Here is a 16,609-nt window from a genome sequence, read left to right as displayed (position 1 = left end):
CCGAAACGTCAGCCTTTCTGCTCCTATGATGCTGCTTAGCCTGCTGTGTTCATCCAGCTCTGCACCTTGTTGTCTCGGATTCTCCAGCATCTGCAGTTCCTACTATTTCTGATTCCATTCTCTGTCTGGCTTGTACAGGTGCTGTCTTTCCTAGGAATCTAAAGCTTGCCTTTGTGCATCATCTATTCATCCTCGTTCATCTACTTTATTCTTTTTCTATTTCTTTACCCTCCATGCCACATGTAGGTGAGTAATGTTGATGTCCGGCTTTCTCGTATTCTATCTTCTCCATAAATCCTATCTAAACCATTGGTATCAAGATGGAAACACAAAATCTGGCTGCTTACCCTCGTCCAGAAGAATATTCTGCAGCTGTTCTGTGACATCCTTGGCCCTGTACCATCCTGGAGTTGCATCAATGGCCCTACAGATGCCTGTCTCTTCCTCTACAAAGCTACCATTACTATTGCTCTTCCTATTTTCTTTCTTCCTTCACCGGACCCCCCGCCCCATGCAGCTGAGTTGTTCCTGGTGCCACAAATCTGACTCTGACAGAACTCCTTTTGAGGTGTGAACACCCTCGGAAGCTTACTAAATGGAAACGCAGTTTGAGAGCGGGACCCTAGGGGCTTTCTGCGCTACTTGTCCATTTTCTCTTGGATTGCCTGGCTGTCTTTCTGATTCTAGTCCCTTGAGCTGTGGTATCACCACTTCTCTGATCGTGCTACCCATGTTAACCAAGCCTTGAGATTTGACAGTGACTCTACTGCTGCTTGAACTCTGAAACCCAGCGTTCAAGTTTATGCAGTGAGCAGCACCTCCTGCACATCTTTGTGGTAGGGTTCGTGACTTCCCACTTGCATATCATCCAACTGCCTGTTCTTAAATATTTTTCTCATGTTAAAATTACTCCACTTCGGATTATTTGTGTTACTTTATTATATTTGCCCTGAATTTCCCTCTCCCTCATGTTTCTCTGTTAAATTCAAGTAAGTTACTTCAATAAAAAATAATGCACTTTTCTAATTTACAGCAATTTAAAGAGAGTCTTAACAAACAAATTGACTTTACACGTTTTCTGTGATATCACCATTTTTTTTTTCCATGTTCATATTGAATTGCCAAGTTGTAGAACTTGAAACAGAGACAATCAGAAGTGGTGTAGGGTTCCCCTATTTGCTAGCGTAACCATTAGGACAACTGTTTGAATTTTGCATAAGTGAGCCATTTGATTACATGCCAAGCAGAAGTGATTCAGAATGATAAAGATTATGGTAGTGAAAATCCCTTCTCTTTCTCCCAGAAGTACAAAAGAGAACATAAACAGATCTAAACAGTCGCGGCAGTGAGGGACACAAAAGGATTAAGTTGCCAAAGGTAGTTGCAGGATTAGATGACCAATTGGAGTGTGATACCAAAGCCATTGTTACTGTCCTTGTAGTTGGTAGATGGGCGAGGAGGACAATGACAATGAAACATGTGCTATACTTAGGAGAATATATTTTTCTTCCTGTCTTATTCACCCCACGTCACCATAATTCATTTCTTCCTACAGTTATTCATTGTCCTTTTCCTACTGCCGGTCGTGGGGACACCTTTTGAGGAGGAAAGAATAGTTCAGGTGGCAGGAGGAGATTTTGAGCACTAGGTAGGAATGGAATTTGGTGGGGGGAGGGGGGATTTGCTGGGAACTTAATGAACTCGTTGGGTCAGCTTTTACCCCCAGTTTTAAAAATCAAGGACAAATATGCACTGAAATAAAGGTTCTGAATTGGTCTGATTTCAATATGACCAAAGTGCACTGGAAGCAACTAGTTGTGGAAAATACTCTACATCAGAGCAGTGGACATTGTCCAAGAAGGAAATAGTGATAGCTAATGTTCCTGGAAAAAGGGTGGCACCAACAAGTCCAAAGAACCCTGGATCCTGAGGAAAACGCAGGATTAGATGAAAATTCTGATTGCTCAGAGCGCAGGAAGCCCTAAAGGCATGAAGAAAATACAAGGGGATGCTTAGAAAAGAAATTTAAGAAAGTGAAGTGGCATGTAAAAAAAAATGCTTCAACTAAAAAATGTAAAGGCATTTTATAAGTGTATTAGGGTGCAAAAGGATAACTAGGGAATGGTCCCCAAAAAGCCTAAGTGGCAAACTGGAGCTGGAAGACATGGGTGAGGTTCCAATTGAGTACTTTGTACATGTTTTAGCAATAAAGAAGGATGCTGTAAGTATATAAATCTGAGAAGGACTGTAATATACTGAACAAATTGCAGTCAAGAAGGATGAAGTATAATGGTTCTGGTGGAGTAAAAGTCAGACAAATTCTCAAACTCAGATGAGCTGCAGTCCAGGCTGCTGTGGGAAGTAGTGGAGGAGAATGCAAGGGACTGTCATTCTTTTTTAAAATTCCTCCCTGGCCACAGGAGAGGTGCCAGAGGTCTGGAAGACAGCTAATGTGCCATGATTCATGAAGGGTGGCAGGGATAAGCCAGGGAACTCGGAATGAATCAGTGTTCGGGTAATTTAAGGGCAAAAATCTGAGGGACAGAATTAATCTTCACTTGGAGAGGCAAGTATCAGTAAAGGACATCAGCATAATTGTGTCAGTTGGAGATCATGTCTGAGTTGTGTCAAGGAGATGACCAAGTTTGTACATGGAAGTGCAGTTGTTGCAGCCGACATGGACTTTGGTAGGGCTTCTGACAATGTGGTACATGGGAGACTGGTCAAGAAGATAAAAGCCTGATATTGTATCAACTACTTCTGGTGCAGCAAGCTCCCAAGAATCCTGGCCCTTTGTGTGTTCCTTGGCAGGAGAGCAGAATGAATTGATGCTTATGTTATAACAACTGTCTGAGCACCCAAGCAGCAACTTTTTGTCAAATCCACTTCTATCCCTAACTAGATTTGAAAAGTTACTTCCTGCTGGCAGTATTCTGTGAATTGAGTTCTAAGTTGTTGTCATTACATTGCTGCATAGAAATAGTGCTCTACAACATTTTTTTTAAATACAAAAGAATGTTGTGATAAAAGGTAAGTTTACTTGAAATGCTATCTCCTAGGTAGAGATGAGCTTCGTGAGATAGCCTCTGATGCTGTCTGGCCTGCTGTGTTCCTGCAGCTCCATACCTTTTGTTATCTCAGGCTTCGGCATCAGCCGTTCCTACTATCTCTTTGCGATATAGCCTGTTGTCTTTCCTAAGGTTTTGGATTTTAAAAAGATAGATTTAAGATAATGTCTAAATAGTAAAAGCCTAGAACTCTGGAACAGTAAATGGACATGTACAGAACTCATTAAAAGCTATAATTTAAATAGTTAGGTGAATGTTATCTATTAAAGGATTCGAATGCAAAGAAAAAGTTACAACTGTTAAGACATAGGAGCAGAAGCAAACCATTTGGCCTATAGAATCTACTGCACCACCCAGTGAAACCATGGCTGACCTGATAGTCCTCAACTCCACTTTCCTACCTTTATCTCCATAACCCTTGATTCCCTTACTGATTAAAATTTGTCTATTCCAGCCTTGAATGTACTTAACAATACTGTCTCTAATAGCCTCTGTGGTCAAGAATTCCAGATTCATTACCTGCTGAGAGAAATTCCTCTTCCATATCTTATCCTAATTGGGTGACCCCTTACTCTGTGATTATGTCCTCTCATTGTAGGAGAGTGTAACATTAGAAATAACCTCTTGGCATTTACCCTGTCAAGTCTGCAAAGAATCTATATGTTGGAATAAGGTCTCTTCTCATTCCCTTGAACTCCAAGTATAGGTCCAACCTACTCAACGTCTCCTCATTAGAAAATCCTTACATCGCTTGGGTCAACCTAATGAACCTTCTCTGGACTGCCTTCAATGAAAGTATATCTCCCATTAGATAAGAGGACCATAGTTGTTCAGTTTTCTAGGTGTGATCTATCTGGTGCCTCTGTAGTTTTTGTCAGACTTCCCTATTCCCTTTGAAATAGGAACACATATTCCATTTGCTTTCCCCATTATGGTGCTGAATTTGTGTAGGTGACCTTTTGTAATTCATACATGAGTATTCCCAAATTCTTCTATGCTGAAGCTTTTTGTAGTCTCTCTTCATTTAAATTAATGTTTAGCTCCTGTATTCTTCCTGCCAATGTGTATAATCACGTACTTTCCCATACATCATATTCCACCGGTCAAGGTTCTGATCATTTAACCTGACTATATCCCTCTGTGAACTCTGTTTCATTCTCACTGCTTGCATTCACGCCAATTTGAATCATCTGCAAATCTGGCTGTAGTGCATTTCAATTTTCTCATCTGTTATTAATGTAATTGTGGCCCAGCACTAACCACTGTGGCACTCTAGTGGTTATAGGTTGCCATCCTAAAAATGCTCCCGTTACCCCCATGATGTTGTCTTTAGGTAGCCAATAACCTATCCATGCTGATGTACTACCTACAACACAAAGGGCTCTTACCTCTTATCCCATTTATCTATCCTGCTTATTACCTCTTCAAAGAATTCTAATAAATTTGTCATGATTTTCCTCTCCTGAAGCCCATCTAACTCTTTGATTATATTATGCGGTTCTATTGTATCTTTTATGATACTCTTCCTCCTAATAAAGTGTTAAGCCAACTCCATTTCTTTGGTTTCTATCTTTAAACTTTCCTGGTTGACCAAGGGTTAGCTTATCTCTTTCCTAGGATCCTTTTTCCTCCTTACTGGAATATGTCTTTATTACAAGTCATTTATCTATTTTACTGCTTAAACCCCTTTCCCAGACCATCTCAGCCAACTGTGTCGTCATTCCTTTGTAATTATCCTTATTTAAGTTTTTAACACGTTTATTTCTGACTCATGTTCATCACTTTCAAATTGAACGCTAAATTCCACATGTTATGGTCATTGTTTTCTCGGGGATTTATTAAATTTGCCTCATTGCACATTATCCAATTCAAAATATCCTCATCCCAATATCTTTTTCTCGGAAACTGTCACAGTCTGACTTTTGTAGGAAAAAAGATTGGATAGCTTAAAACTACATTCACTGAGCAAAAGCAGGGATCACAATGTCAGGATACAGGTTAGACTATTTAGGAGTGAGATGAGGAGTGATGAGCCTGTGGAATTCTCTGCCACAAAAAGCACTTGAGGTCAAAGCCACGAAGGATTTGGATATAGTTCTTAAGACTAAAGGGATAAGAGTATTAGCAGACAGTGGGAGCTGGGTACTGAGTTGGACAATTGCCTATGATCATACCAAATGTCAGAGTATGCTTGAAGGGCCTAATGGTGTGCTTAGAGTCCTAGAGATCGACAGCATAGAAACAACCCTTTGGTCCAACTAGTCCACGCTGACCAGCTATCCTAAATAAATCTAGTCCCATTTACCAACATTTTGGCCCATATCCCTCTAAACCCTTCCTATTCATATACTCATCCAGATGCCTTTTAAATATTGTAATTTTACCAGCCTCCACCACTTTCTCTGGCAGGTGAACCCATACATGCACCATACTCTGCGTGAAAAAGTTGCCCCTTAAATCCCTTTTTAAATTTTGCCCCTCTCACTTTAACCTTTTATGCCCTCCGGTTTTGGACTCTGTTATCCTGGGGAAAAGACCTTGAATGTTTACCCTATCTTTGCCCCTCATGATCTTTTAAACCTCTATAAGGTCACCCCTCAGCCTCTGACGCTGCAGGGAAAATAGCCCCAGCCTATTCAGCATCTCCCTAAATCTCAAATCCTTCAAGCCTGGCAACATCCTCATATCTTTTCTGAGCCCTTTCAAGTTTCACAACATCCCATCTATAGCAGGAAGACCAGAATTGATATAGTATTCCAGTGGTGGCCTAACCAATGTCCTGTAGACCTCCCAACTCCTATACTCCATGCACTAACCAATAAAGGCAAGCATGCCAAACACCTTCTTCACTATCCTATCTACCTGGGACTCCATTTTCAAGGAGCTATGAACCTGGACTCCAAGGTCTCTTTGTTCAGCAACACTCCTCAGGTCCCTTCCATTAAGTGTAAACCTCCTGCCCCAGTTTGCCTTTCCAAAATGCAACACCTCACGATTTATCTAAATTAAACTCCATCTGCCACTGCTCAGCACATTGGCCCAGCTGATCAAGATCCTGTTGTACTCTGAGGTAAACTTTGCTGTCCACTCCACCTCCAATCTTGCTATTAATTCATTTGTTCCAAATATTATGTGCAAATTTTTCTTTTTATCAATTTTTTTCCTGCACTTGGCCAATTTGCTTTTTTCCTGTTTGTAAACTCTGTCCTACTCTGGGTGTTGTTATCCAAATAGCTACCCTATGATGCTACCAATGGCTGCTATCATTCAAATATTAACAACTTTCATCATCTTCTGCGTGAAACAATCTGGTTCCCTTTTTGATTGTCAATCAAACCACCCAAACTTGCTGTCATGTAGACTTAAGAACAAGTTACGTGACTCACTTCAATTTACCTTCAAGACACAGTCCCAAAGCATAACAATCTATAAACATAATCATTGTAATTTAAATTGTAATTACTTCTAGCGTGGAGGTATCTCATGCTTGCCCATGTTAAAATCATCTGTCACACATTTGCGCAATCCATTTATTCTTCAGTGCTGATCTGTAACTTTGTTCCTGTAATACTACAAATCCACTAACCTTTTTATCTTTGGCAGACATGGATGTATAGCTCTCTATATTGTTATCTGATCTGTCAATATATGTAAAAACGCAAATCCCAATTCTGATCCTTGTGGGGCATCAGCAGCCATTTGCTGCTTTTCATCATTCTCATAAACAGATCAATAATTTGTCTTCCATTCCATGAAATTTAATTCTAACTGTTATAGACTTGTATGGAAACTTAATGTAAATCCTTTTTAGGAATTCATGTAAAGTATCGATATTCCACTGTCTAAATGTTACTTCCTCAAAAAAATAGATTAATCAGATATGACTTAATCTTTAGATACAGGCAAACTGGATTCAAAATCAACCGAAGTCTGCTTTTCTTTGAAAATTGTTAGAATTTAGAGGCTAGTAATTAATATGAAGATGCATAACCAAAATTGGCACATCCAGATTAGTTATCATGTGTAGCAGTTTATCTTAATAGGTTCTAACATTTTAAAGGGTATTAGTTTTTAGTTAGTTAGAAAACAGTGTCACCAATCTGTTGCACTGAAGTCATGCAAATAACAATGGGTTGTAACTTTCCACGGCCTGTATGAAATTGGGCTATAATGAAAAATCTGGGAGAATCATGTGTGAAGTTGGGCAAAGTCTTTCTCGAGGGCGAGAGCATCAAGTTGCATTTTCCACCAAATTCCAAATGTCGAATTGAGATTCTTGCTAGTGACGGGTGAGAAGCCTCCACTGCTGGAAATTCCTCCAAACAGCTCAGACTGTACTGAACTGGATGGAACCTTGGACAAGGTGTCTGGTGTTGTGGTCTCCTCACCGGTTCTGGGAGAAAGGGCATTCCTAATCTGCACTAGGTGCCTGTCTGCAAAGCGCAGCATCAGTTATCCTTATCTGCCACCGCCAAGATAAATGGCATAAACTGCAGGCTATTGTGGGCTGACAGTGGTTGACCAAGTGTACAACCGCCTTTTAAAGAAGGCACTTTTGCCAGGGATCCTGGAACATCCCAGTAGTGCTGAGAACTTATGGTGAGTATGAGAATCAGGCTAGCAATGAGTGAGTGGAGCACCATAGGGACATGGTAGGTAGTGGGGCTCATTTGGGATGAAAGGATGAAGAAACATGCTGGGTCTTTTGGAGAAGACTCAATAAAACTCCTCCATGAAACTCAACAACCATGTTACTTTGCCAAAATACAGTACCATTCAGCTTATTATGTTGACTGTTCAGTGAGTAAGGATAACTGCAAAGTGAATAACAAAAAATGTTCTTGGGAGAAATTGAAAGATGTTTGTCATGCCAAAAAACATACATTGCATTGTAAAGAGTGTCAACAAATATGTTAAAAACAACAGGAACAAGACTTTGCTATATGGTGTAAATGTGATTAATTAATTCAAAGGTCAGAAAAATTGCATTTTCTGCAGTGAAATAAGTTTAAATTAATATTCAGATGTCATTTAATAAAGGAAGTAATGCAAATATTACAACAGTGATGTTAATTAGATTTTTTTTTAGATATACTAGAATGGTCCTCAGAAGTGTAAAACTGGCAAATAAGATTTCTCAGTTTGGAATTAAATTTATCTTAACCATTTTGAACCAAATTAATATTCTGAAACAACCACATATCAATAATAGTGGAAGTATGAAGCCATTTTGTATTCAACGGATGAAAGTACATTACTATTCAACGTTTTTTAAAAACGTGATTTGATACATTGGCTTCAATTTGTCACGACTAGTATAGTTTAAACCCAAATAGTTTAGACTCAAATGGGAGTTCACTGTTAGCTCTGAGTTCCTTGGATAACATCAATCCATTGTCAGCCTTTGGCAAGCTGAAGGTGCAAAGGATGAAAAACAAAAGATTAAGTAAAGAAGTGTGGAACCCATGAGACTGCAGAAAATACTGAACTCTGTATCCAACATTGTTTGATGCTGCAAGACATGATTGCAAAGAGGGTCGATGCCTGTGGCAGTCCCAAGGCAGCATCCCCGGAGGTCAGCTTTGTTGAATGCCTGCAAGGAATTGGAGCTATGTTTTGAATCACAGCTACTGTTGCTGTCACTAGATGTACCAGAGTCATACTGCATCATACCAGACAGCCTTCCTGCAGCAGATGGCACAACTGTACATCTGGCTCTCAGTTGACCAAAATCTTTGTAGTAAGTTTCCTAAAGTCATTGATAGATAACTTTCCAGGTTCTGCAGTGATGGCTGAAAGCATCTTCGTGCTTTAAATCACATTATTTCTGTGATGGTAATATTCAGTGAATTTTCATAATTTTGCAAAAATTTGTTCAAATTTTATATTGAATGACGGAAGTTGTTGAATTTGCGGCTTTTGGATAGTGTTGATATCAAATTTTGGTTGATTGGGATCTGCAATTAGATGACCTCCAATTGGATGTAATTTTTAAAATTCAAATAGGCAATGATTAAGGGTACGATGGAGAAAGCTATGATATGGAGCCAGTTGGTCCAGTTCATAGTTGGGAATATATTAACTGTTCCTTTTACATTCTCCCCTCTTTGTCCTTCGTGTCAACTATGGTCAACAATACTTTGCACTATATCTCTGTACATGTGACAACCATTAATCCATCAATCAAGTTGGTTGTACTCTGACTTCTAACTTAGAAAGCTGTATGTTCAAGTACCACTTGAGGGCGTGAGCACAAAGATCAAGTTTGACACTGCAATGCAGTACTGAAGGAATGCTGCACTGTGTTATTTGTTGGATGTGATGTTAAAGCAAGGCCCATCTTCCTCCTGAGCTGTTACAAATGATCCCACAGCATTATTTGAAGAAGAGCTGAGTTATTTTCTCCAGTATCCTGACCATTGTTTGTCCCTCCATCAATATTACTAAAACAGGCCATCTAGCCATTATGATATTATTGTTTGTGGGAGTTTGTCAGCCTTAACTGAGTCTTTGACAGTTGATCTGTCATACAGGGTGTTACTTGCAACTGCTTTTACCTAATCTACATCATTACTGAAATTATATTCATGTCTTTGTTACCTCCAGATTTGACATCTTAGACGTCCTCTGGAAAATCTCCCAAGAATTTTTTTTCTTTATTTATTCACGGGATGAGGGCATCGCTGGCCAGGCAGCATTTATTGCCCATCCCTAATTGCCGAGAGGGCAGTTCACAGTCAACCACATTGCTGTGGGTCTGGAGTCATATGTAGGCCAGACCAGGTAAGGATGGCAGTTTCCTTCCCTAAAGGGCATTAGTGAACCAGATGGGTTTTTCTGACAATTGACAATGGGTTCATGGTCATCATTAGATTCTTTATTCCAGATATTTATTGAATTCAAATTCCACCATCTGCCATGGCGGGCTTCGAACCTGGGTCCCCAGGACACTACCTGGGTCTCTGGAATAAAGGTCCAGCGATTAATACCACTAGGCATCAATTTATACAAACTTTGTTTCTTTCATGTTGGGATTGTCCATATCCTGCACCACAATATGCCCTCAAGTTTTGCTGTCCTTCATTAACTCACTATTCTCCTGTGACTGGATCTCTAAGAAAAGGATTTTTTTTTTTCTATTCCCTCCATAGTATTGCCTCACTTCTGAAACCTCTCCACTCCTAAATTCTCATATCATTGAATCTATTGACTCACATGCACCAGCTCCATCTTCTGTAACAACATTGATGGCAGCTTTCAGCCATTTTGGACTTCACCTCTCGAATTCCCTTTACAAACCTTTCATCTTGCTGTTACTTGTCCAATCTCCAAAAGCTCCTGAAACTCTTTCGGACAGCACATTTTCTTTCTATTACTTCTCAAACTCTGTTTCCCTTCTGTGAGGCAATTCAGAGCTTTAATAACGATGCTACATAAATGATGTTGTTACCATTGCAACATATTACGTAGAACTAAAACCTCCTTATCCCAAGGTGCAAAAAAGAATTTGCAGGGTTGAGCTCCAAAACCATGAAGATCGCTATTCCCACTAATTTTGGTAAAGTCACCTGTGTCTGGAAATTAGCTCTAGGAACGAAGACTGAATTGAAAACAGTGAGCAACGTTTATAAACAGGTGAATAGAAATGCAAAATGACTGCTGTCCCTTCAAATTAACAATGTAAGGAGCAAAATGTAACTCAGTATATGCACATAAACAAAAGTCTAATGTATATTCAGACTTTTAAGTAGTAGTTTTAAGGCCTTGCCTACAACAACTAACTAGTCCATGTTCAAATACAACAAGATCTGGACAATATCCAGGCTTGAGCTGACAAGTGGTAAGTAACATTTGTGTCACACAAATGCCAGGCAATTACCATCTCCAATAAGACACAATATAACCACCACCCCTTGACATTCAATAATGTTACATTCACTGAATTCCCCCACTATCAGCATCCTGGGAGTCACTATTGACCAGAAACTGAACTGGATTCACCACATAAACACAGTAGCTACAACAGCAGGTCAGAGGCTAGGAATACGGTGGCAAGTAATTCATTTCCTGACTTTGTAAAGCCTGTCCGCCATCTGCAAGGCACAAGTCATAAGTGTTATGGAATACTCCCCACTTGCCTGGATGAGCGCAGATCCAAAAACACTTATGAAACTTGACACCATCCAGGACAAAGCAGCCTACTTGATTGGCACCACATCGCCCACAAATATCTACTCCCTTTCAGTACCGATGCTCAGTAGCAGTTATGTGTACCTACTACAAGATGCACTGCAGAAATTCAACAAAGATCCTTAGACAGCACTTGCCAACCCCACAATTACTTCCATCTTGAAGGACAAGGGCAGCAGATAATGGGAACACCACTACCTACAAGTCACTCCCCATCCTGATTTGGAAATATATTGCCATTGCTTCAATGTCACTGGGTCAAAATCCTGGAATTCCTTCCCTAATGGCATTGTGGATCAACCGACAGTAAACGGACAGCAGCGGTTCAAGGAGACAGCTAACAATCTCTTTTTCAATAGCAAGTAGGGATAGTCAATAAATGCTGGCCAGCCAGTGAAACCCATGTCCCACCAGTAAATTAAAAAAAAAACTTGTCCATTTTGACATGAATGCGAGAATTAAGACTGACTGATTAATGTTAATTTTTACGAGGAATGTTTGACATGATAGCTCTTTAACAAGGACACTATCAATGATTGGGAGCATAACCTCACTTTGTCCTATTGTTTCTTCTACTATGAATTCTGGTGGGTAGTTATTCAGATATACACCTAAAATGTCAGACTGTACTTGACTATGACATCATTCTGCATTACTCATTTCAACATTAGTCTTTCTGAACAATTGAAAGTCAAGGCAAATAACATAAAACATTTAAGGTGTTGATTTTGTGGGGGTTCATGATCACCGTTATCGAATCTTGGCATTTGGTAACTTGTGGCAATTTTCTGATAGTGTGTTAAAAAGCACTAGTTTAGAAATGATGCATCAGTTAATTAGACCAAGAAAACTATATGAACGTGACAGATGAGAACATTTCATTGATCTGGAACAAAAACCAAAGAACTGCGGATGCTGGAAATCAGAAACAAAAACAGAAATGACTGGAAAAACGCAGCAGCTTTGGCAGCATTTGTGGTGAGAAAGCAGAGTTAACATTTCAGGTCCAGTTCTGAAGAAAGGTCACTGGATCCAAACATTAACTCTGCTTTCTCTCCACAGATGCTGCCAGACATGAAGCTGTCCTGTAGAATACAGGAGCAGGGATAGTAGTTTTAAAGTGGTGTTTTTATCTTTGTTTCTCCCTCCGGCTGATGTAGGGGAAATCCTGGTCTTCTCCCAAGAAGACAGTGGCTTATTTCTCTGGATCCTTTCTCTTGTAACAATCCCTCCTCTCCTACCCCTGTTGATTTAACTTGTTTTGAAAGCTCGCCATCTGTGCTAGTCAAGCACTTATCTAAATCCTCTCGTACAATGATCATCGGCAGGTACTCATGATGCTGGATTGACCATTGTTACCTTGCCTATCTTTATTTAAAAATTAGTTTTCATTCCTTCTAGGAACCTCTTTTTATTAAAAACACTATCGAATATAGGGTAGTGTGGTACATGATACGTCTTTGAGATGAGTCACGACCTTGGTGATCCTTATAACCTTTCCTCTGTTTTCATGCACTATATCTCTGTTTATATTTTCAGAAGTTTAGTTACTACAGTGTCACTCAAGCTACACAGAAAATAATAATTATGCAACACTGAAAACATTTCCGTTTTAAAGCAGACCCTAATTTCCAACAAAGGGGATGCTAGATCAATATGTAGGAGAATAGAATAAAAGGTGATGCTGATCGTCTGAGATAATTTAAGTTGGAGGCAGTCTTGTATGAAACATAAAGAAAGGCTAAGATTGTTCAGTTTGAATGCTCTCGAAATATGCTATGAATTCCATGTTAAAAAGAAACACCAAAACTTTAATTTGGTTAATTACATTTAAGGAATAGTTTCAAATTTTCTCAGAAATGTACTTTCTGTTGGGGCTGTACTTTCAACTAGCATTTTGTAGCGTTAGAAACTATATTTAAGGATACAATACCCAAAGTTGCACAAAGTATTTTTCAATGAAAGGCATCACTCAGATACATAAATTTGCTGGAGTGGCCTTCACAGGGTGAGAGTTTCTAGGACAAACATAACAGATTATCTGATATGTTGCCTGGGGTGGCTCAGTGGTGAGCATTGCTGCCTCACAGCACCAGGGACCCAGGTTTGATTCCAGCCTTAGGTGACTGTCCGTATGGAGTTTGCACGTTCGCCCAATGTCTGCAAGGGATTTCCACTGGGTGCTCCAGTTTCCTCCCACAGTCCAAAGATGTGCAAGTTAGGTGGATTGGCCGTACTAAATTACCCACACTGTCCAGGAATATGTAGGTTAGGTACATTAGCTATGGGAAATGCAGGGTTACAGGGATAGCATAGGGGGATGGGTCTGGGTGGGATGCTTTTTGGAGGGTTGGTGTGGACTCGTTGGTCTGAATGGCCTATTTCCACACTGGGGCTTCTATTAAAAAAAAATTCTATAATCAACCAGTGTCATTAACAATCAATACAAACATCTTTGCTGTTGGCTATCTATTCAACAGTGATGAAAGTCTTTTCCACCTCATGTAATTATGAGAAATTCCATCAACGCTTATCTTTGTCTCACTGCAGTTGCAGAGGACATCGCTAGCTATTTTGACACATAAACAAGAAAGAGATCTTAGCCTGAAATGATATGCTTGATTGACAGGTGTATTTGACAACTTCAGAAAAAGAGGATGAAAGTGTTTGTTAAAGAAATTTCTTAATGTATGTCGTCTGATAGTTGATGCTGTAGAATTAAATCTGATCGACGATATTATAGGATTATTTGACCATAAGTAAATTTTGGGAGTTTCCAAATATTTCTGCAAAGATCTTTGTAATTACAAAGGTAAGTGTATTAAGAATTAGCACTCAACGCAACAATCTCTTCTTTCCACAGAAACTGTATATCTGCCCCTTCAAGTTTTAACCATTTCTTTAAACAGTCCAGAATTTTTTTTCCTTTTTTTTAAATCTTAACAGAAGTCTATTCCTTTATTAGTCTTGTAGGAGGAAACATTTCAAAACATCATTCCTGAAATTTCCTTTTTCTAGTTTGTATCCAATTTCTATATCCTGGTTTGTGGTTTAACTTGAAACGATTGCTTGATTAATCTTTTAATCCACTTTGTATCATAAATACCTCTAATTTACCTCCTTTGAAGGCTGAACAGTCCGTTGTCCTCTTCCCAAAGCCTCTTAAATTTACATCATAATTTATTTCAGATAGCTTGAAAATTTATGTTTACACTTTTGGAGGCCTTCAGTCATCTGCTCTCTGACATATACTATTTTATCATGACCTAAGTCATTCTTAAACACCTTTAAACAAACAGACAAACCCACAAGCCACCAGTTTAGAATACAAACTTTTGAGGTGGTCACCATTTCCTCATTAGACGTTCAAATAATAACACTCAGGTAATGGTTCTGATTCAATTTCTGATGGGCTGTTTAGGAACGTTTTCCCCGTTAATAATCATTTATTGCAGTTCAATTAAAGTTGGGCTAATCATGTCAGATTCACTGTCTTAACTTACACCTTTTTAATTTAAGTTTTCAATAATTGTATCTGTAACTAAATTTCCAAGTCACCTTCCTGTTTCATAGACTCCTCTTTTTCCTGTCTGATAAATGGGCCTGAGATCTAGTCAAAAAAAAACCAGCATGTTTCTTCTGTGAGATTTCAATTGCTTCTAGGAATTTGTTGAACTACTTCAACTACAACTTCTCCATTTAATAAGTCACTCTTTAATCCAACTTTGCACAATGAGACTGGTTTGTAACCTCCATTTACACCACTAATTAGGATTTATTCCTTTGTTAACCCCCTTGAAAGACAAATAGTACAATCAGCCAGAATCAAAGATGGACTTGCTCTAAGGTCTCTCAATATCGTTATTGGTTTACCTTGTTGATTGACACATAGGAAATACTTCCCATTTTGGAATAAAATATTCAGGACCTCCAAAGGATTGATTCTCTGTTAACATTTGAAAAAATAATTTTCATGACTCCTGTTTCATTTTCTCTTGCACATTCTAAGGAAACGTTCATTTTGCACTATCGCTGTAGTTTTAATACCTATTTCCTTTCCCAATGCCCCCTTTTCTGAAGATTCTTTGGACATTCTTACTGCTGCAATTGGTCTCCCACTTAACTCCCCGCAATTAGCTTTGGTACGTCCAGTCTTATTAGAGGGAAAACGTGTTATATTCTTGAGCACTTTTTTGTTGTAATATTACTCTTTTATTACTTTGTCATCCTTCTGTTTGTTCCCTAAAACCAGTACCGCCTCCACATGTGGATGTTTTTTATTCCTCCAATTTCCGTTGAATTCCCATATCACTGTCTCCCCACCTATAATTGTCAATATGAAATATCATAGTTATGTGTCAGATCTGCTACTTCTCTGATCTTTGATACTTGATGTTCACCTAAATATGTTCTTTGGTTTGCAGGAATGCTATTTTTGAATTCTTCCATAATCATAATTATGCTTACGTTCTCAAAATTTTAATTCAGATTTAGTCATTGAAGATAGATGAAACTAAACACAATTGATCGCAGGACATTTCTTTTCCCCTTGCAAATTCTACAAATGTCTGATTTCATTTCTTTTTTGTAGGTTTAAATTTTAATTGACAAGCTTTAGGGATAAGCTCCTAAAATATTAAGTCTTACTTCTTTAACAGTTTCATAAACTTACATATTGTCCTTCTGATAAATTTGCTTACAGTCGTAGTCATATCAAAATATGCATCTTTTGACCACACTATCTAGCCTTCTCAAATGAGGTAAAATATCTTTTGACTCCAAACTCAGTAAACTTAAGCACTAAACATAGATTCTTAGTTAAATCAAAACCTTAATTGGCATCAGTATTAACCTCTTCTTTCCTTCTAAGCTTCTCGATGGCTAACTCATGTTGCCTGATTTCCCCATCTTTTTGGAATTCAGGTTTTTCTTCATTCCATCCCCTTTGCCATTAGTCTTAATTTTTCTCTTTTCACTTTCCATTTTCCTTTGTATTTCTTTTTCCTTTACTTTTTTTTTACTTCCTACCTATATCATTCTTTTCTCTCTCTATCTTTCTTCTCACTCATTCATTTCTAACTCTCTCCACCTAATTCTAGCTGTGACCCCTTAATTTTAGGTTTCTCTTCCTCTTGTGCTAACTTCTAGATGATCACTCTTTGCGTCTTCTTCTTATGAGATCCTGCTTTAGTTCTACCTTCAATTTATTTGTAAATTCACTTAGTTTAGCCTTAATCAAAGATTTCAAATGCTTAACTGTAAAATCCTCTACTCCTAGAAATTTCTTGGTAACATTCAAAACCATTTTGAAAATATGTGCAATAATCTTCATTACAGCACAGCCATTTTAT

The sequence above is a fragment of the Rhincodon typus genome, chromosome 24 (genome assembly GCF_021869965.1).
Source record: "Rhincodon typus isolate 14 chromosome 24, sRhiTyp1.1, whole genome shotgun sequence".
Classification (NCBI taxonomy): domain Eukaryota; kingdom Metazoa; phylum Chordata; class Chondrichthyes; order Orectolobiformes; family Rhincodontidae; genus Rhincodon; species Rhincodon typus.
Note: the sequence above shows the minus strand (reverse complement) of the source record.